At 36.4% G+C, this 21,064-nt stretch overlaps 1 protein-coding gene across 2 annotated transcripts in view; it reads right to left on the bottom strand.

The window, feature by feature from the left end:
- Positions 1-21,064, bottom strand: part of SLC16A7 (solute carrier family 16 member 7) — a 169,656-nt gene that overhangs the window by 78,861 nt on the left and 69,731 nt on the right. Inside the window, exon 1 of one of the 2 annotated variants that reach the window (XM_007516684.3) lies at positions 11,293-11,436. The exons of the other annotated variant lie outside the window; for it this stretch is intronic. The gene's annotated coding sequence lies outside the window, so the exon portion shown is untranslated. Of the gene's footprint in view, positions 1-11,292; positions 11,437-21,064 lie in introns of those variants that run through there. 2 annotated transcript variants of the gene reach the window in all.

Raw genomic sequence — 21,064 nt, forward strand, 5'->3', positions numbered from 1 at the left:
GAAGGGAGGGAGGGAGGGAAGCGTGGAGGGAGGGAGTGAGTGAAGGAGGGAGGAAGGAGAGAGAAAGATTCTTAGTGTGGGCCCGAGCTCCAGAAATAACCCCGGTAGTAATTTTAAAATAGTTAAATAAAATGATGTCATTTAATTAATTTCTGAGAAAAAAAATCTTCCTTTTCTAAATGCTTAAATAAAACTGATTCTGAATCAGGGTCTTGGTCTTGCCTGGGAAACCAGGTTCAGCCAATGTGTCCTGGAGCTCCACTTCCTCAGAGACCTGCCCCACTAGGGAAAGAGAGAGACAGGCTGGGAGTATGGATTGATCTGTCACTGCCCATGTTCAGTGGGGAAGCAATTACAGAAGTCAGACCTTCCACCTTCTGCACCCCATAATGACCCTGGGTCCATACTTCCAGAAGGATAAAGAATAGGAAAGCTATCAGGGGAGGGGATGGGATATGGAGCTCTGGTGGTGGGAATTGTATCCCTCTTATCCTATGGTCTTATCAGTGTTTCCATTTTATAAATAAATAAATTAAAATAAAAAAACTATTTGATTCTAACTACCTTATTTTTGAATTATTCATATATGTCTCATGAACTTAAATAGCTTGAGACATTAACCATGAATAAATCATATATGTATCTTCTATAGTGCCTCCTATAGCAACCTCAGACAGAGTCATTCCAGGACATGCAAAACTTTACAAAATGGTAAAAAAAAAATAGTAGTTTATAGCTTATAACCCTAAGGATGGAGAAATGTATGTGCATTAAGTTGCACAGAATAGCACTTAAAGTAACACCCTTGCTAACATGGGATTCGATATGTACACAAGCCTAAAAATATGCTAATAGCATTGTCTGCAAATATTGATAAAGTTTATGTTTACTAAGTGGATTTAGTTTTAAAGTATGCTTTCTTCAGTATATGCACTACTAGTATGAACATAGGACTATTGAAAATTTGATCTTACAATAAAGAAAAAGTTCTTATAAGACCAGCCAACTGACCTTGAATTCAGAGGATCAGTCTCAGCCAGTAACTTTAGGACTGCACACCTCTAAGGTCCATTCTCAAGGGCTCTAGGGGGCAGGAAGATGGGGCTGTGAGAAAATCCCTGGGTAGGGGGCCGGCCCGGGTGTCTCAGGACTCTGACTCTGAGCTGGCTCCTCTAAGTAATGGAAATAATTAGAACTTTAAACCCTATCCTAAGTTCAGTTTAACTTACCCAAGTTTTTCAATGATCTGAGGGGGAAAAAAATGACTAAATTAGTTTCACATGGTTCCCAGAATTGAATCTCTCAAAGGTGTTAGTAACAAATAAATCCACATATAAGTATCAGATTGAGAAATACTATGCATTGATTTGCCTTTGCAATATTTTATACACTCATATTTGACATTAAAAAGCTGTAAAAGGAGAATTACTCTTTTTTTTTATCCTTCACTAGATTTACCTCCCTAATCTGTATACATCTTCTGGTGTACAGGTAGATTGCTACAGCAGATAATTTGAGTGAGAAGAATGTTATCAACAACTGGCCTATAAATTTGAAGCACCTCTGTTAAAAAGAAAAAGTGGGAGTCGGGCGGTAGCGCAGCGGGTTAAGCGCACGTGGTGCAAAGTGCAAGGACCAGCACAAGGATCCTAGTTCAAGCCCCCGGCTCCCCACCTGCAGAGGTGTCTCTTCACAAGCAGTGAAGCAGGTCTGCAGGTGTCTACTTTTCTCTCCCCCTCTTGTCTTCCCCTCCTCTCTCCATTTCTCTCTGTCCTATCGAACAATGACGACACATCTATAAAAACAACAAAAGTAACTACAACAATAAAAAGCGGGGACAACAAAAGGGAAAATAAATATTAAAAAAAGTGTTTTTAATGAGCCACAGAGCTGTCTAGATTCAAAGAAGTACTTTTATTTACACAAGTAAGTGTTCTGGTACAGGAGAAACTAAGATTTCAGACTATATTCTTACAGAGCTAATGAAATAAAGGGGATTTTAAGAATCTATTTGAATGAACTGACAATTTCACTTTGTCTTATTTATCTTGTTATGTGATGCAGGCAGAAAAGAGCACACGGATGCCTGGGAAAGAGTTCCACAACACAGTAAATGGATGCCATGGTATCTTCCTAGCTAGCAGGTAAGTTTCAGTGCTCAGAGGGTGTGCAGGAGAGTTTAGAAAAAGAACATGTATTTTTCCAGAAGTTCAAGATTCTTAGACTATGCACACAGTAATTTGTTGAGATTCAGAAGACAACAGTTTGTTGTTAATTTGGAATGGGGATATGTTTGACACTATTGGCTACAACGTGTCATGAACAATAGTTAGATTGTTGAATAAAATAAATTCTCATTCATGGATATATGTTTTAGCAAAATAAAAAGGCAAAAGAAAGTTACTAATATAAGAAAGATAGTTACAGACTAATGTCTGTTAAGAAAAGTGAACAGATTGTTATGATAATCATAATCATGCAGGTGTATCAGTAAACAAAAGAAGTTTTGCAAATAAAATCAAGAAAAGAAAATGTAGAGGAATTCTTATTTTTACAGTTATTTTTATTTATTTATTATTTGTTCCCTTTTGTTGCCATTGTTTTCTTGTTGTTGTTATTGATTTTGTCATTGGATAGGACAGAGAGAAATGGAGAGAGGAAGTGAAGACAGAGAGGGGAAGAGATAGACACCTGCAGACCTGCTTCACCTCATGTGAAGCGACTCCCCTGCAGGTGGGGAGCTGGGGGCTCAAACCAGGATCCGTCTGCCGGTCCTTGTGCTTTCCCAGTTACTTCTGAAGAGTAAAAATTGAAGAATATTAGGATAACTGTCTCTTCTCAATTTAAAGCACAACAGTAATCAAGATAATTCACTCTCTGTTAAAGGAGTAAGCCTAGATTTAACCCCTACAAAGCTCATGATTATATTTTCAAATCCTGTTAGCAATTATCAGGAAAACAGCATTTTGGAAAAAGGGTCTCTCATGCTCAGTGATATTCAGCCTTTAGATTCACTGGGGCTTTCAGGACCAAATCACACTAGAAATAAGAGAAAGACACTGTGATGTAATGGGACCACATGATCTTAGAGCAAATCTTTGCAGAAGGTTAGATGGTATATGTGTAAGGATCTCAGTTCAAGCCCCCCGGCTCCCCACCTGCAGGGGAGTCACTTCACATGTGGTGAAGCAGGTCGTCAGGTGCCTGTCTTTCTCTCCCCCTCTTTGTCTTCCTCTCCTTTCTCCATTTCTCTCTGTCCTATCCAACAACAACAACGACATCAACAACAACAATAATAACTGCAACAATAAAAAACAAGGGTAAAAAAAGGGAAAATAAATAAATTAATTAATTAAAAAAGAGAGAAAAGCATATTAGATTTAAAATACTTCCACAAGAGTAGTAGGAAGTGAGAGACTGATATATCAGTGTGTGGTGGTGTGGTGTGGTGTCTTCTTTGACAACTATTTCACTCTGAAGACGATCGGTAAAGATGTGAGATGACTGCATCTTCAACATGGAAAGACAGAGCACATAGTGGCATAAACGGATCTAAGGAGCAGTGGATTCTTAGTGCTGGCACTGAGCCCCAGTGATAATCCAAATGGAAAAAAAACATGAAAATATATAACACACAAGAAAAGAGAATATTTAAATTCAGAATACTATAATGCACTGAGATGGTGTGATAACTAGTTAGCTCTTCTACAAAGGTTATAAAGACAAATTTATTTAATGACAAATGTAAAAATGTGCTCGCGAAACAAAATATAAAAAGATAAATGGTGACATCAAAAATCATAAAATGTCAGGGTAAAGTGTAAGATAAGGTGCAGTCTATTGAAAACCGAATTTATTAACATTAGTATCATGTGAACCTTACATGGAAACCTCAGAGGAAAAACCTACAAAAGATTCATAAAAGGTATACCACTAAAGAAATAAGAATAAAGCAGTTGTGGTCCAGGAGGTGGCACAGTAATAAGGCTTTGGACTCTCAAGCATGAGGTCCTGAGTTCCATCCCCGGCAGCACATGTAGCAGAGTGATGTCTGGTTCTTTCTCTCTCTTCCTATCTTTCTCATAAATAAATAAATAAATAAATAAATAAATAAATAAACAAAATCTTTTAAAAAAAAAAGAATAAAGCAGTTACCAAAAAAAAAAACTTACATACATACTACCTGTAAAGGTTTCACTTCAGGTTTAAAGACATGCATATACTTAGAGTGCAAAAAAAGAGAAATTTTTCTTCTTTTGCTTTTAGGGTTAGCGCTGGGGCTTGGTGCCTGCACTACGAATCTACTACTCCTATAGTCATTTTTTTCGATTTTTTTTTAATGATGGGACAGAGAGAAATTGAGAGAGAGGGGAAGATAGAGAGGGAGAAAGACACCTGCAGACTTGCTTCACCACTTGTGAGGCAACCCCTCTGCAGGTGGGAAGCTGGGAGTTTGAACTGGGATCCTTGCATGGGTCCTTGAGCTTTGTACTATGTACTTAACCTGGTAAACCACTGCCCAGCCCCCAGAAGAGAAATATTTTTAATATATTTTATTTATTATTTTTTAGAAACAGAAAATTGAGAGGCGGGGGGAAATAGAGAGGGAAAGATACACCTGCAGCCTTTCTTCACCACTCATGAAGCTTTCCCCCCGTGCAGGTGCTTGAACCTGGGTCTTTGTGCACTGTAGTGTATGCACTCACCCAGGTGCACCACCACCTGGCCCTGAAAAAGGGAAAGAGTTCCATGCATATGGAAACCAAAGATTAGGGCAATTGTGGATATACCCATTAAGAGATACTGTAAATCAAGATTATAAGGGAATGCAAAAGAATTACATAATGATAAAGGGCAATTTCAAGAGGATACAACATTATATTATCTGTTGGAAAAGTCAGGATGCATTTTTGCACACACACACAAACATAGACAAATATATTACAACTTTTCTGATAGCCCGATATATATGTATATGTACATGCATGTAACATATACGTTTGTAATATATATGTATATGTAACTCACAACAAGGCTATTAATTCAGCAGATCTAATTGAACTGAAGAGAAGATACAGCAGTGCAATAGTAACCAATTTCAGTACATAATTTATCATTTTCTTTTTCTTTCTTTCTTTTCTTTTTTTTTTTTTTCCTCCAGGGTTATCACTGGGGCTCAGTGCTTGTACTGCTCCTGGGGGCTGTTTTTTCCCCTTTTGTTGCCATTGTTGCTTATCATTGTTGTTGGATAGGACAGAAAGAAATCGAGAAAGGAGGGGAAGTCACCGCTTGTGAAGCAACCCAGGGAGGTGGGAGTGTGGGGGGTGTGGAGTGGTTCTAGAGGGATCCTTATGCCAGTCCTTGAGGCTTGGCGCCTCGTGTGCTTAACCCACTGTGCTACTGCGCGGCCCCCTCAGCACATGATTTTCTACAAGGGATAGGTCATCCAGACCAATAGATATGGAGCATTTCATTAAACAGCAATAGAATGTCCGTTCTTCTCAGCACATGAGAAACATTTTCCAAGACAGAGCATACATTAGTTCACAAAAGAAATTTCATCAAATTTAGGAATACTAACATCATACCAAGTATCTTAGAACACAGTGGCATGAAATTAGAAATCAGGAACAACAGCAAAAAAAACAGAGAATTCATAAATATGTGAAAAACATGAGAATTCATAAATATGTGAAAAAAACAGCACAGTTTTAAACAACCAGTGGATCAAAGGAAAATTCAGCAACTACTTTTTTATATCTTGAAAAAAATCAAACCTGAAATTTTTATCTATCTGGAAAAATCAGCCTGGAGAGGTGAAGCTCCAGAAATGGGAAATAAAAATAAGGGGAAAATTTAATCAAGGAGGCAATAGATTTGTGCACTGAAATCTGTATATCCAAAGTTCATAGATTGAATAAATGATGTTAGATATCTACTCTACCCAAAACACTATATATATTCCATGCAATCCTTATTAAAACCCAAAAGATATTTTTAAGTAAACCCAAGGGAAATTCACAATAAGTCAAAATATGCTTAAAGAATGAGGGAACAGTGACTTTTTAGTTCTCTATTTGCAGGAATTATAAACTTACTTAGTAGGGGCATATCTGACTGATGGCTTTTTGGATATACTTGTTCCTCAACAAATAAAATGGTAATAAAAATCCAATAACTAAATTTCATTAAAGTTTTAGTTTTATTGTCAAATAGAAATAAAATATTAGGAATTATATGACATCAAAAAAGATCAGTATCTTATCAGGCTACTGAAAAAAAACAGAACCACTGTTAAAAATAAAAAGTGTAATTTGAAATAATTCACTTATCTAAAACAAAAATTTTCAATATAGAAGGAATTAAACTTTTATCCAATTAGTGGAAGAATATAGTAAAAATACTAAAAAAAAAATGAGGCAAATTGATTTTACGTAGAAGCTTAATAAATCAGAAACAAACTCTGTCAAATATTAGTCATTTAGACCATCAATCTGTACAATGACTGCTGTCAACTTCATGTTTGAGGCTTAATCATTTCAAGAGCAAAAAAGCCGAGTCATATTTTACCCAGGAGAGAACTGAGAACACATATTCATGATGCTAACCTCATAAATTGTTTGACAAATTGCCTGAAGGTCAATTGGCAATAAAATGACAGAAATTTTAAGTTCTGAAGAGCTTATATGAAGGCAGATTTAATGACGATTTAGCCTGCATTGTCATTTGCTCTCATGTACATGTCTGTGGGGAAATAAGAAAAATCCTACAAATCTTGTAGAACATAAAACAATCTGAAGTACACTTAATGTAAACATGATGTAAAAGTGGAAGCCGCAGATATAACACAGCATCTGACCTGAGGTCATTTCTCCAAAGTATTAGCTTTTAAAGAAAAAGTGTATCCGAATTAGTATAATTCATTAATTTATGACATTTACACATATCATGCATTATATTCATTCAAATGCTATAAAGCCAATTAAGGTAGAATGTAAAACAGGCTACACATTACTCTCCTAAATGTATTCACCCCCTTAACTAGTTCCCTTTGACAATTACTTTAGATTTGGCCATCTGACTTGCTATGTGTAATAGTGCAAGCAGCCACAACAAAATACTAATAGTCTGGGAGGCTTAACAGAAATTTGTTCTCTAAAGATTCTCAGTGCTGAAAATCTGAGGTCAGGTCAGGACTGCAGTGATCACTAGCATGACCAGGTTCTACAGGCGATCTCTTATTAATTAGCTGAGTAATTCCTCCTCTTGTGCTCATGAGGATCTTTTCCTGGTGCCTGTATGCAGATCAAGTTCCCCAGTGCCTTTTCATAAGGCAAATAATACCACCAGACTATTAAGACCTAGTTTCCTTTTAGTGACCTAGACACGTTCTACTTCTTGCTCAGTCAGACACTCAGTAACACATGCTCTCTTTCACAAAGGGTCTTCGACTGAGAGTGTGAATCTCCTGGCTAGTCACTGTGACCATCTTTATATAGGAAAAAACAAGTGATCGTAGGAAAAAAGAGGACAGTAGAAATGACCAAAGAGCTGAGGGATCAACCCTGTCAGACAGTGATAACCACAGACTACCCCTGTTCTCTCCACCTAGCTGGATCTTTCAAATGTTAGTATTAGTTTACACGTGGCCTAGGCTGACACATCCCTTGTGAACACGCAGATATGAACTGCTGCTCACTCACTGAAGTTCTGCTGAAAGAAGTCTCCGTCATTCTATTGCTTAATTCACAAATAGTTATTAAACAACTCCCACACAAAGAGATTATCACTTATGGGCTTTTTCATATATTGTAGTATTTCTACATTCTAGAAAGTTGTTTGCACTACCTCATCCTCTACATGGAAGGAGTTCAATACACTAGCACCAGTGGTATAATAATGAAGGAAAAGGCAGTTCCCACTTTCAAACACATAATAACTCTTTGGAAGATAACAACAAAAGCAGGGAGTATAAAACTTTGTGTCAGCTGAATGTCATGAAATACCAAGTACAAGAAATGACCTCGACTATTTTCTTAGTTAGTCAAATGATACTATATAAACATGGTATACTTCAACGCATAGAGAAAAAGTAAATTGAATATATTGGGTTGTAAGAGAAGTCATGATGTATTTTTCTGTTTTTCAAAGCGCAAATGTGTTATGACTTTTCTGACAATCTAATATGTAATGAATGCTTTAGCTGCTAAGACTTAGGGCATAAAGCTGCAATTTTCTCAAATAGTAGTTGAGAAAAATTAATCTATGGGGGCCAGGTGGTAGCACAGCAGGTTCAGCACACATGGTGCAAAGCACACAGAACAGCATAAGGATCCCGGTTCGAGCCCCCAGCTCCCCACCTGCAGGTAGGTCACTTCACAAGCAGTGAAGCAGGTCTGAAGGTGTCTATCTTTCTCTCCCACTCTGTCTTCCCCTCCTCTCTGGATTTCTCTCTGTCCTATCCAACAACAACAACAACAGCAATAACAACAATAATAACAACAACAAGGGCAACAAAAATGGGGAAAATGGCCTCTGGGAGCAGTGGATTCATGGTGTGCAGGCACGGAGCCCCAGTGATGACCCTGGAGGCAAAAAAAAAAAAAAAAAGAATGAAAGAGTACTCTATTATAATAACAGTTGTATTAGAAAGCACAATAAAAGCACCCTGAGGAAATTGTATCTTTTTTTTTTCTGGTTCAGTGTTGAATAACAGGCATGACTTAACCAAATAGAAAGAGTAGCCTTGAAGGTGGTGACTTAGATAAAGCATTGGATTCATTAGCTTAAAGTCCTGAGTTTAATCCCTAGCCTCACATGTGCCAGAGTGATGCTCTGGTTCTCTTCTTTTCTCTCAGAAAGAGAGAGGGGAAAGGAAGTTAGGAAATCAGGAACGAAGGAAGTGCACAACAAAAATATTTTCGAGGTTTGGTGTATGGCCTCAAAGTAAAAGACTCTGGGCTAGGGGGGTGGGTTCAGGTCCTGGAACATGATGGCAGAGGAGGACCTAGTGGAGGTTGAATTGTTATGTGAAAAACTGAGGAATGGTAACACATGCACAAACTTGTATTTTATGGTAGACTATAAACCATTAATCCCCCAATAAAGAAAGTATGTATATATTAGAGAGCTGTGGGATATCTCAGCACTAGAACACAGGAATTGCACACCTTAAAGTTTCATGTTTAAGCCCTAGAATTGAAATATGCCAGAGCAGAGAAGTGCTTTGATCATTCTTTATACTCAGACATTCTCTCACTCTCTCAAAATAAATAAATAAATAAATAAGTATACATATCTTAAATAAAAGATGAACTAAAGAGCTAACCAAAACAAGATAAAAATGTATAAATACCTAACTTGAAAAATGCTTTCTTAATTGTTAGTGCCTCAAATTTAATTTTTCAGTCATCATCATTCAAATTATATTTTATTCTCAAGTATTTTCTTGCAGCCTTCAGACTACATGCAGACTGGATCAAGCTTTAAATAATGACGCTACATGAACCTTGCATATTTTTACTTTATTTATATTTAAAATATCCTTAATTGGTTAAAATTTAGTCTCCTGAACATTTAACTTTAATTTTATTAACCTGTCAGCATCACTGTAGTGTGTATCAGAATGACAAACAACAGTACAATCTCCTCTAACCTTGACAACTCAAATATACTAAAAGGAATCCAAATACAGATGATAAATATAAATAAAACTTAACAATGCCCAGAGTTAATCTGAAATATATCACTACAGAATTACAATTTAAATGCCAAAACCAATCTACCTATAACTCTGAAATAAAATTTATTAAGTAATAGAATATGATTTCTCTTTAAACCAGAGCATGAATATTTGGTAGTAAGCAATTTAATTTGCCACACAACACAAACAGACGTAGTTCTAATCCTACTATGTCCCACAATATTTACCATTACTTTCCTTCTCTGCACCTAGCTTTTATAGAGAGTGATGTTCTTCAAGATTTCTACTAGCTTCAAATTCCAATTGCAAAATCATTCATTATTATCTGGCATTTGTTTATTCAGCTCAAGAAAAAAATACATACATAGAAAACTGTGTAAGTAGTTTTGTAAGTAGCCAGTGACATTTGGCTTTTGATATTTACTTGTTTTTATCACTTAAGACTAAGCGCAACTGGGAGTCGAGCGGTAGCACAGGGGGTTAAGTGCATGTGGCTCAAAGTGCAAGGACCCGGATCCCGGTTCGAGCCCCCGGCTCCCCACCTATAGGGGAGTCACTTCACAGGTGGTGAAGCAGGTCTGCAGGTGTCTATTTTCTCTCCCCCTCTCTGTCTTCCCCTCCTCTCTCCATTTCTCTCTGTCCTATCCAACAATGACAACATCAACAACAATAATAATATCTACAACAGTAAAAACAAGGGCAACAAAAAGGAAATATATAAATATTAAAAAAAAGACTAAGCGAAACTAAAACAAGTTATTCTTAACCTTAGATACTTTTTAAATCCATGTAACAATGACCAGATACATTAGAAAGAATCAAAACTCTCTATATGAATGTGTCTAGTTTATAGTTTCCTGATTTTGATGACATCTCTCTTTGTGCCGGAAGCAATGCAGAATATGAATATAAATGTGTTGAGTAGGTATTTTTATTTTTAGAAGCCAATTTTGAATACTGTAAAATTTAGTAAGATCTTAATTACATCTAAATATACAGCTGGCATAGCCTGAAATGTAACTCTACAATCTTATCATTATAATATCCCGTGTTTTGAGAACAAATCACATATGTCCCACAATAAAAACCAATTTATTTTTACATTTTAAAGTTCATGCAGAAACTTATAAAATAGTAATATAGAATGAAAAATATGATCAGTATAGATATGCCTTATGTCAAGAAAAATAAAATTACTGATCCAAAATATAGTGTTACTTTTAAATTTTCAGCGGTAAACAAACTTCAAATTTTCCTTACTCAGAAACACTTAAAAATAACAGTAAATTATATTTTAACTAGTTTTTGTTAATGCACCTTTCAGTAGAGATATAAGAACTAAAAATAATGTTTATGAATAATATTTAAATATATTCATTTCCTTAATACAAACACTGAATATTTCAGCCTTAAACTTGGTACAATGCAAAAGCAGTCTTTTGCTATCATCCAGGAGATATAAAGATTTTCATTGTTCTGTCTTTAAACTTAAAGTATGATAATAACTGACAACACAGGAATAAAACAACAACAAAAGTCACAGCTCTATCTAAAGTACTGTTTAAAATAGGTATAATTTTTAAAGTTACCTGAATAAAGAGAGAACTTGAGTTTTCCACTTTTCCCAAGGCTTAAAGCTGAGAACAGACACAACCGATCATTAACTTTTAGCCAGAAGCAAGTTTGCTCTCAGATCTCAAGAGATTTTCTGCTTTGTCTTTCTCTGGCTCTTCTCAAGTAGGGGAAAGGTGGCTCTCTCAAAGAACTTGCCTTGACATGCATAGTTACTTCATATGTTCACATGACTTCCCATACATCCACTGTATTATGGCTTAAATTTTATCTCAGGTCAAAAAAGTTAACAAAATCTGGAAATACGAACTCTAAATTTCACGATTTTTCTCTCCAATGTTGGAAGTACTGCATTTTTTAAGTGTACATACCATCATGTGATTTAATATCATTTATGGAACACATTCCAAAAATTCTTTTATATATAACACTGTGTCAGTGAATTGTCAAGAATCGAAAGCCAGATAACTCAGTTAAGTCTGAATAATTACCAAGAGGACAAGGTCATGTGCTAAATCCCTCAAGGACTAGTTAGTTTCCTTTGGCTTCCTAAACACACTACATTCCTTGCTCAGTCAGACATTCTGTAATGCATGCCCTTGTCACAAAAGGTCTTCACCTAAGAGTGTGAATTTGATAGCAGGTCAGTGTGGCCAGCTTTATAATAAAAGAAACTATAGTGATCTCACAGGAAATGAAGAGATATCACTTACTGGGTATTTCTATAGTCTAGGAAGGTAGTTCACATCCACTACCTCATCCTCTAAGCCTTTCAAGTTAATTTTAAAGTAGAAGGACACCAATACAGCTTTAATCATCTTATGTAAGGTCATTTAGTTAGCAAATTTTAAGTCTTGAATTCTAATTCTAGTTTGGTTAGTTCTAAGCTCTATATCCCTGTCCACTGAGCATTAGGCCTACTTTTCTCCAGTCATTGATAAGGGAAATCTGATTTCCCAACTGGAAGATGTCATAATTAAAATGTAGGAACTAAACAATAGCTAGTTGGAAATGTAATTTCCAAAGAAATTAATGAACTACATTTCCAGTTATGTATAACATTTAGACCCAGGGAGTAATTTACATAGTAAAACAAGTCTTTACAAAATAAGAGGCAGTACTTTTTGGCTCTTCTCTTAAATAATTAAGTAAAAAATAAAAAATAAACTAAATAAAATTATTAGAGAAATAAAGTTAGATAAGCATTGAGATTTAATGTAATGGACAAATTGTACTACGGATTTTACAACTATATATCCAGCAATCAAAAATGGATGACATTTTTAATAAAAAGTATTTGAGTATTTTTGCCCCCAAACAAAAAAAATTGTTGGTACCTAATTTTTTTTCAATATGTTTGTTTGGAGTAAAAGTAACTAAAAGTTTTAACAATAAATATATTAGGGGTAATTATTTAATTAACAATAACTGTTGTAAACTCTATAGATGCAACTGCAATTAGCTCTTAAAATATGTATATACTTATTTATTTATTAGAAAGAGAGAGGGAAGGAAAGAGGGAACCAAAGAGAACGTCACTCTGGCATATGTATTGCTTAGGGACTGAACTCAGGATATCATGCTTGAGGGTCAGATACCTTATTGATTGAGCCACTTCCTGGGCCAGGTCAAATTAATATCTCTAAAGGCAGAAGAGGGTCTGCAAGATAGCTCATCCAGATAATGCACCTGCCTTGTCATGTTCACAGCCAAGTTTATTGGAGCCATGGCACCCACCACACTAGGAGAAGTTTGGGTGCTGTGGTATCTTCCCTTTTTCTCCCTCTGTCTCTATCGGAAAAAAGAGCAGTGAAGCCAGAGCAATGGGAAAAAAAAGTGGGAAGATAAAATGTCAACAATATAATGACAATACGTCTCAATTTATGTGAATAAATAATTATTAAATTTATAAGTAGACATGTTAAGTGGTAAAGAATGCTAAATTTTAGAAAGCTCTGACATGCATGATTCATAGTTTTCAGTTTCTATTATAAAGCTACTAAAATCAGTCACTTCCTGATCTTTTGGCTGAGATCAAGTACAGTAAAATTACTAAAGTTGAATAAAAAGGGAAATACAAAGATATTTTAAGTTTGATATATAAAAGTTATATTACAATGAAAAAATTGATCATAAAATTTATATTAAATTAAAATTGGCAGAAGTACAGATAATATTGTCTTTATGATTTTTTATTGTGATTATAACATCAAAACCTTAACTATTATCCCCAAATGATAGAAATGAGGGTCTGCACCCCATAAAGATCTTTGGTCCATACTCCCAGAGGGATAAAGAACAGGGAGCCTTCCAAGGGGATGGGCTAAGGCAGGCTGGTGGTGGGAACTGTATGAATTGCACCCCTCTTATCCCTCAATCTTGTTGATCATTATAAAATCACTAATAATATTTTTTTTAAAAAAGAAGTTGAAAAATAAGAAAAAACAAAGCAGAACTTGGACTGGGTTTGGTATATTATACCAAAGTAAAGGACACAGGTGGTGGGGGGAGGGTCAGGTCCTGGAACATGGTGTCAGAGGACCTAGAGGAGGTTGAATTGTTATGTGGAAAACTGAGAAATGTTATATATTACAAACTACTGTATTTTATATGATTTTCACTGTATTTTATGCTTGACTGTAAACCACTAATTCTCCCAATAAAAACATGGAAAAATAAAAAGAAATCAAGGCCTGTTAAATTTATATAATCTGTCCAAAAAGTTCACAGACCTCTAATAATAATTATATTTGCTGTTTAAATTAAAAATACATTTTCTTCACATTTATCCTGATAAATTATTTTTAACATTTTAAATATAAATATATATTTTCAAAAAATTCCCAAATAAAAAAAGTATTTAATTTAAATTTAGTGTTTATTAAAGTGAAAAAGATAGCAATATATTCTGGGAGAAAGAACAGGATGCAGACTGATGCCAGGTGCAAGGTGCAGCATGTACTAGAGATGTTCTGACTCTCTCTCTCTCCCTCTCTCTTTCCCTCTATGATTTAAATAATAGTATAAGTTTTTAGAAATAAATTTAAATACAATTGTAAATTGCTTTAAATATGCAACTTTCAACACCTATGCAATCATCACTAAACCTCCAGCAATTTCACTCAATTTTTATGAGTGGATCTTAATTAAAGCATAGCTACAGCATGTCTTTTAAGCTACACTGAAGCCTCTGAGATGTAGGATAAATGCACTTATCTGTGTTTGCCACGTAAACCTTTGAGAAAAGCAAAGCAAATGCAAAACAGCATTGCTCACTATGAGCTCTAGGGAGAAAATGACTGAAGGTGAATAACCTTTACCAAGGTTACAAACCCTCAAGTGTAAGTCCCCAAATATGATCATTTGAATTTTTTGAAACTCCGGTTTTCAAATGTCTTCTGCTATGGGGACAGGAGAGTAAAGACAGCAATAGCACCTTAGAATATGCTCTTAGAATAGGTAGTAATTTTGTGTTTGGAACATGACAATAAGTAAGTTCTTGGCAATGAATTTGTTTATACTATTAGTTCCAAGCTCCATGCAGCATTTCCACATTTCCCTTGTGAGACATTTATTTTTTGCATTCTGACTAAGAAGTAAAAACTGATGGGCTGGGAGGGAGCTCGCAAGGGAGAATGTACACTTTGTGTGAGGACCTGGAGCAAGCCACACACACTGCACAGAAGTATGAAGCACAGGAGAAGCTTCACGTGGGTGGGGAGCACGCTATGGTATCTCTCCTTCTCTGTGTGTCTCTTTCTCCTCCTTCATTTCTCTCTATCTGAAAATGAAAGGTAGAAAAAAAAAATACCACCAAGATCAGTGCAACCACATACATACACTGTCTAGGCAGCAAAAAGATAAAGTGAAAGCTGAATTAATAGGGAAACAAGTTTTTCATCTGAATAAAAATTGCCAGAAACTCTGTATAGCAGAAAACTCAAGAACATATTCTGTATGAGAAATAGTAACCAACTAGTCAAAAAGAACAGAACTGTCAAATTCAGAAATCTTTCATTGGGGGGGTTGGGCAGTAGCGCAGCGGGTTAAGCGTATGTGGCGCAAAGCACAAGGACCGGCATAAGGATCCCAGTTCGAGCCCCCGGATCCCCACCTGCAAGGGGGTTGCTTCACAGGTGGTGATGCAGGTCTGCAGGTGTCTGTCTTTCTCTCCCCCTCTCTGTCTTCCCCTCCTCTCTCCATTTCTCTCTGTCCTATCCAACAACAATGACATCAAGAACAACAATAATAACTACAACAACAAAATAAGGGCAACAAAAGGGAAAATACTAAAAAACATTTTAAAAAAGAAAACCTTTCAATGAATTTCTCTTTTTATACGAGTAATATTTCTTTCTATTACCTTCCTGAAAAGAATAACATAATCTTAATATTCATTTAACACAAATGACTGTGACCCTATTGTTGTCTGAATTCAAAATTAGAATGGAGGCAAAGTCAGTATACAGCAAGGGAAAAAAAAAATCCCAAATTTATTCTGAGTTAATTATCCTGGAGATAGAAGGTAGAAAGAAACTTTTCAACCTTGATAAACATCAAAGGAGCAGTCTTCTACTATATTTGCTTTCATAAAATAATTTATTCAAGGTTTTAATATACCACAGCAAATAAGGAAGCAGAGTGGTCCTAAGCATATCAGTTATTCTAATTCAGCAGATTCCCCTCTTCCTAATGACAACACTAGCCTGCTAATGGAACAGCATTACCAGAATAGTGATTTGAGTTACATGGAGCCCTCTACACCACTTCCTCCTTTGACCATAATCCAGACAATAAAGGATCTTACTATGTTCAGCCAATATAGAAAATACAGTCACTGAAAAATGACAGAAAGACGGAGAACTTTAAAAATAGCCTTCTACCTCAGAACTTATTATTTAACTTAGTTTAACCCCTAAGGAAGCACTTGTGGCCTTACTACATTCTATTAAACATGCCAGCATTCTGCAAGAGACACAGCTCAAAGCCTCCAAGTCAGCAGTACTGACTTACTAACTCCCCTCTCTATCATCAAATCCAATTTGCATCTGCAATTTATCTTTTCTTCTTCTTCTTCTAAAAGGATTCAAACCTATCTCCTTTTCATCTTTTTCCAGACAACATTTAAGTTCAATAAAATTGATAGCTTTCCAATTGTTACCACAGCATCCAGCCTATCTAGAAAAATCTCCGTAGTTTTGCCTGAATTATCCAGTGACTACAAACACACTCCTAACCAGAGCTAGTCAACAGCTCCCCACCTTCCATTTCCAACCCTGACACAATACAACCATCTGCACTAGTACCAGGACGCAATGTCATCGAGTGATATTAAGACCACATATGTAGTTTCTATCGATTGTTACTGCAAATAATACTAATGTAAGTGCTTAATGTGCTTTGTACTTTTGTTGTCATTAAAATAAAGTCACTATTTTTCCTGGGTTTCAAAAATACTACAATGGCATTAAAACATGAACAAAATAATATTAGCAAGAATATAGTAGAATTTAAGACAGGGGTTGGGAGCTTTTCTGCCAAAGGCTATCTGGATATTTGTAAGATCACTCATGGGCCATATAAATTTATCAACTTAAAAAAATGTGAGGGGAGCAGGATAGGGCAGAATGGTAGTGCACCTGGTTAAGCACAAATAGTACTAAGTACAAGGAACTGGGTTTGAGCCCCCGGTCCTCACCTGCAGCGGGGGTGCTTTACAAGCAGAGAAACAGGTCTAGAGGTGTCTATCTCGCTCTCTACCCAACCCCCTCAGTAAAAAACAAACAAACAATAAAAAACTAGTGGTGGCTAGCCATTGGTATATCCAGTAGAGTGTACAAGGTACAGTGCTCAAGGGCCTAGGTTCCAGCTACAGGTCCCCACTTGCATGGGGGAAACTTCCTGAGTGGTGTAGCAGTACTCTATAACTGTCTCTCATTCTCTCCCTCTCTACTCCCCCTTCCCTTTAAATTTTCTGTCTTAAATAAATAACTAAAGTTATTTTTTTCTTAACTTAGCAATGGGGGCTGGGTAGTGGCACACCTGGTTGAGTGCACAGTACACTGAGCAAGGAACTGGGTTCAAGCCTCCGGTCCCCACCTGCTGGAGGGAAGTTTCACAAGTGGTGAAGCAGGACTGCAGGTGTCTCTCTTGTCTCTCTCCTTCTCTATATCCCCCTTACTTTCAATTTCTGGCTATCTTTATCAAATAAATAAAGATAATTAAAAAAAACTTACTAATGAATGTTGTTATGAAAAAATATCTCTAGTTACCTCAGCACGGTTAGATTAAATGATTTTGGGTCAGATGTTCTCCCACCCTGGTTTAAGATGATGCCACATCTTCTGATTGAGCAAAATCTCACCAGAGATGAGATTCTTCCACATCTCAAGGGAGTCATGTCTTTCGTAAACAGTATCCTGTTTCATACTTAAATGGTGCTATGGGTGAAAAGTTTTAAGGCTCTCGCCTTAACATTAACAAGGTGATATGTTAACTGAAATTACTGTAGTAAACGGCTTAGATAATATCCATATATCATCACAATGTATGCCGTAACAGTATACAATCTAATATGTCAACTATATGTGTAACACTAGAAAAACAAGTTATATAATAGCTTATGGCTAAGAAAGATTCAGAAGTCTTAACCATGGAGTAGGGCTAGAGGAAAGTCTAATAGCTTCAATTATTTTATTTCTCTTTGGTCTCCCTGTTTACCTCAGCTTTCTTGGTGTCTACCTTAGAGCACACAGAACACAAGACTTACCTGCTTCTGGACAGACCCAGTCTCCACACTAGCTTCACCTCTAGAGGAAAGGAGCTATTTCCTACTAAGATCTAGCATAACTGCTTGCTGTATTTGTTCACCTGTCCTAAAAGGTTGTTTTGAAATGACTTCCTTAGCATTAGGAAGTTCTAACTCAGACCCACTCTCTACTTCTTACCTTGAACAAAAGATATAACTTCTCTGATTATTAGGTCTCCCACCTACCTACTAGATTCAGTTCCCTTATGGAGAAACATATTAGCACTTCTGTTTCACATCTGAGTGTAGATTTTGAGGAAAAACACTGAATAAGCAAGTTTGGTGCAGCTGTTCTGAACCCTCTTTTTTCTATGAGCCTCCCTACAGGGAGAGCATATTTATTCCTGATTGATCTATACCATGTGATCATTTTACATGGGAAGATTCAACTCCTCTTTTTTATTATTATTTATAAAATGAAAATATTGGGAGTCGGGCGGTAGCACAGCGGGTTAAGTGCAGGTGGCGCAAAGCGCAAGGACCGGCATAAGGATCCTGGTTCAAGCCCCTGGCTCCCCACCTGCACGGGAGTTGCTTCAAAGGCCGTGAAGCAGGTCTGCAGGTGTCTATCTTTCTCTCCCCCTCTCTGTCTTCCCCTCCTCTGTCCATTTCTCTCTGTCCTATCTAACAATGATGACATCAATAACAACAACAATCATAACTACAACAATAAAACAAGGGCAACAAAAGAGAAAATAAATAAATATTTTTTAAAAATTAAGAATTAAATCAGACCAGTCAACGCCCGTGTTCAGCGGGGAAGCAATTACAGAAGCCAGACCTTCTACCTTCTGAAACCCTCAACGACCCTGGGTCCATGCTCCCAGAGGGCTAGAGAATGGGAAGGCTATCATGGGAGGGGGTGGGTTATGGGGATTGGGTGGTGGGAATTGTGTGGAGTTGTACCCCTCCTACCTTATGCTTTTGTTCACTAATCCTTTCTTAAATAAAAAATTTAAAAAAAAAAAAAAAGAATTAAATCAGGCAGCCAGGAAAGTGGTTCAGCAAGTAGACAATGTGTATGTATGTATGTGTGTATGTGTGTGTATGTATGTATGTATGTATGTACACATGCATGCTTGATGTGTGAGAGCCTGGATCTTATCTCTAGCAACACATATGACCAAGCAGAACTCTAATCTCTCTAGCATTATCTGTCTCTCCTAAAAATAAATAAATCTCAAGTTAGTCTTCAAAAATAATTAAATAGATGAGTCAAAGTGAATAGCTGAATCTGTTGTATTCCCTAGGGCTGCATAATCAATTTAGCCAACACTGGGTGAGTAGCTAGTATTAAAAAAAATAAACTATAGGAAGAGAAATAGCATAGTGGTGATGCAAAGATATTGTAAAGACTGAGGCTACAATGTGTCAGCTTCAGTCCTGCCATGCTATCATAAGACAGGGCTGAAAAGTCTTCTGGTAAAGAAAATAAGAAAGAGAAGGAGAAGAAGGAATAGGACAAGAAGGAAGGAAGGGAGGGAGGGAGGGAGGGAGGGAGGGAGGGAGGAAGGAAGGTGAAAGAAAGACTATAAAATAAATGGCAATGAGAAGTGGCTAGAACATTTGACTCAGAAGCAGGAAGTCCCATGTTCAAGCCCCAGCACTGCAAATGCCAGGGTGATTATGTTTTGATCTCTTCTCCTTTAATAAATGAATATTTAAAAATATAATCATTATCAAATGTAATGACACTGGGATAGTCAATTAGAATATATTCTCTTTTCCAAAATAAGTCATTCTTCCATCATAGTAAATAGATTCAGGTAAACTTAGTAAGTCAGAATTACTACAGCCAAGATGCAGGTATATAGATAGGATTTTATCAGAGTTGCCATATACTATAAATAATATCAAATTTAACTCATTTTTCATATATTCACATATATAAGTAAGAATCAAATTGTAAAACAATCTCTTCAAGGCATCTGTTATATCATCAAGCTGTTAAGAAAATTTAGAATTTCATTATCAAGAAATATTCCCCTCAATCTGACCCCATAATTAACCAGATTATCTTAGGTATATTAGTAAAGGTAAATGATTTGCTTTTAATAGAAACCCTAAATTCATTCATTCTGGATCATAACATAAATGGGAAAAGATATACATATCTATTAGAAATGTCTTCCTAAGTTGAAGTGTTGGGTCACCTTGGAAGCTCTCCAGTGTAATCAGAACCCAAACCTTGAACATAGGTGACAAGGGCAGACTTCAGAAAAGACAAGAGACTTCTGCACCATACACCTCCCCCCCCCCCCCGAAAATCTTAAAAATCCTTATGCAGGAGCTTTAATCACAGGCAGTTTCTAGGTGGCCTTAGTAACATATTTTATCACAAAATATTTAGTAAATGCTTTACTTCAAACTTCCCACTAATTCATCCCAGTGACTGCTATATATACATATATTTTTCTTGCTGTCCTATTATGAAGAGCTGTATAAAATTTAAAACAGAGGCAAGAAAGTCTAGTCAGACCAGTGATCAAAAGTTTTCTTTGGCTACATAAATTTGCAATCTATTTCCACACAGTGAAGTCCCTTGGGGGGAAACACTTCATAATATTCTGTAACTTCTAGCCATGCACAAGTAAATGAGATGTCCATTAGCAAAATGTGGGAAGAGTAGTATTACAAAATGAAAGCCGAATGAATCGCCCGAAGAATCCCAGTAACATGCCAGATATATTTGATGGGGCTGGGAGGAAGACATCACACTTAGCTAAAAGTACTCAATAGGATTATCTAATTGCTCCTTCACCACATAATCACAGACCTGTGATGAGAGGTTTTTTAAAGAATTAATTTATTTGCATAAAGAGGAGACTGGAGCATCAGAGTTCACATCAGCTCTGGCATATAGTGGTGCTGGGGAATGAACTAGGAACTTCTGAGGCCTCAAGGGATGTAAACCTAGGGTGATACCTCTGTGTATCTTCCCATCCCTTGTGATTGCAGATTTTTTTTTAACTATTTATTGA

This window comes from Erinaceus europaeus, chromosome 7, assembly GCF_950295315.1.
Source record: "Erinaceus europaeus chromosome 7, mEriEur2.1, whole genome shotgun sequence".
Lineage (NCBI taxonomy): Eukaryota > Metazoa > Chordata > Mammalia > Eulipotyphla > Erinaceidae > Erinaceus > Erinaceus europaeus.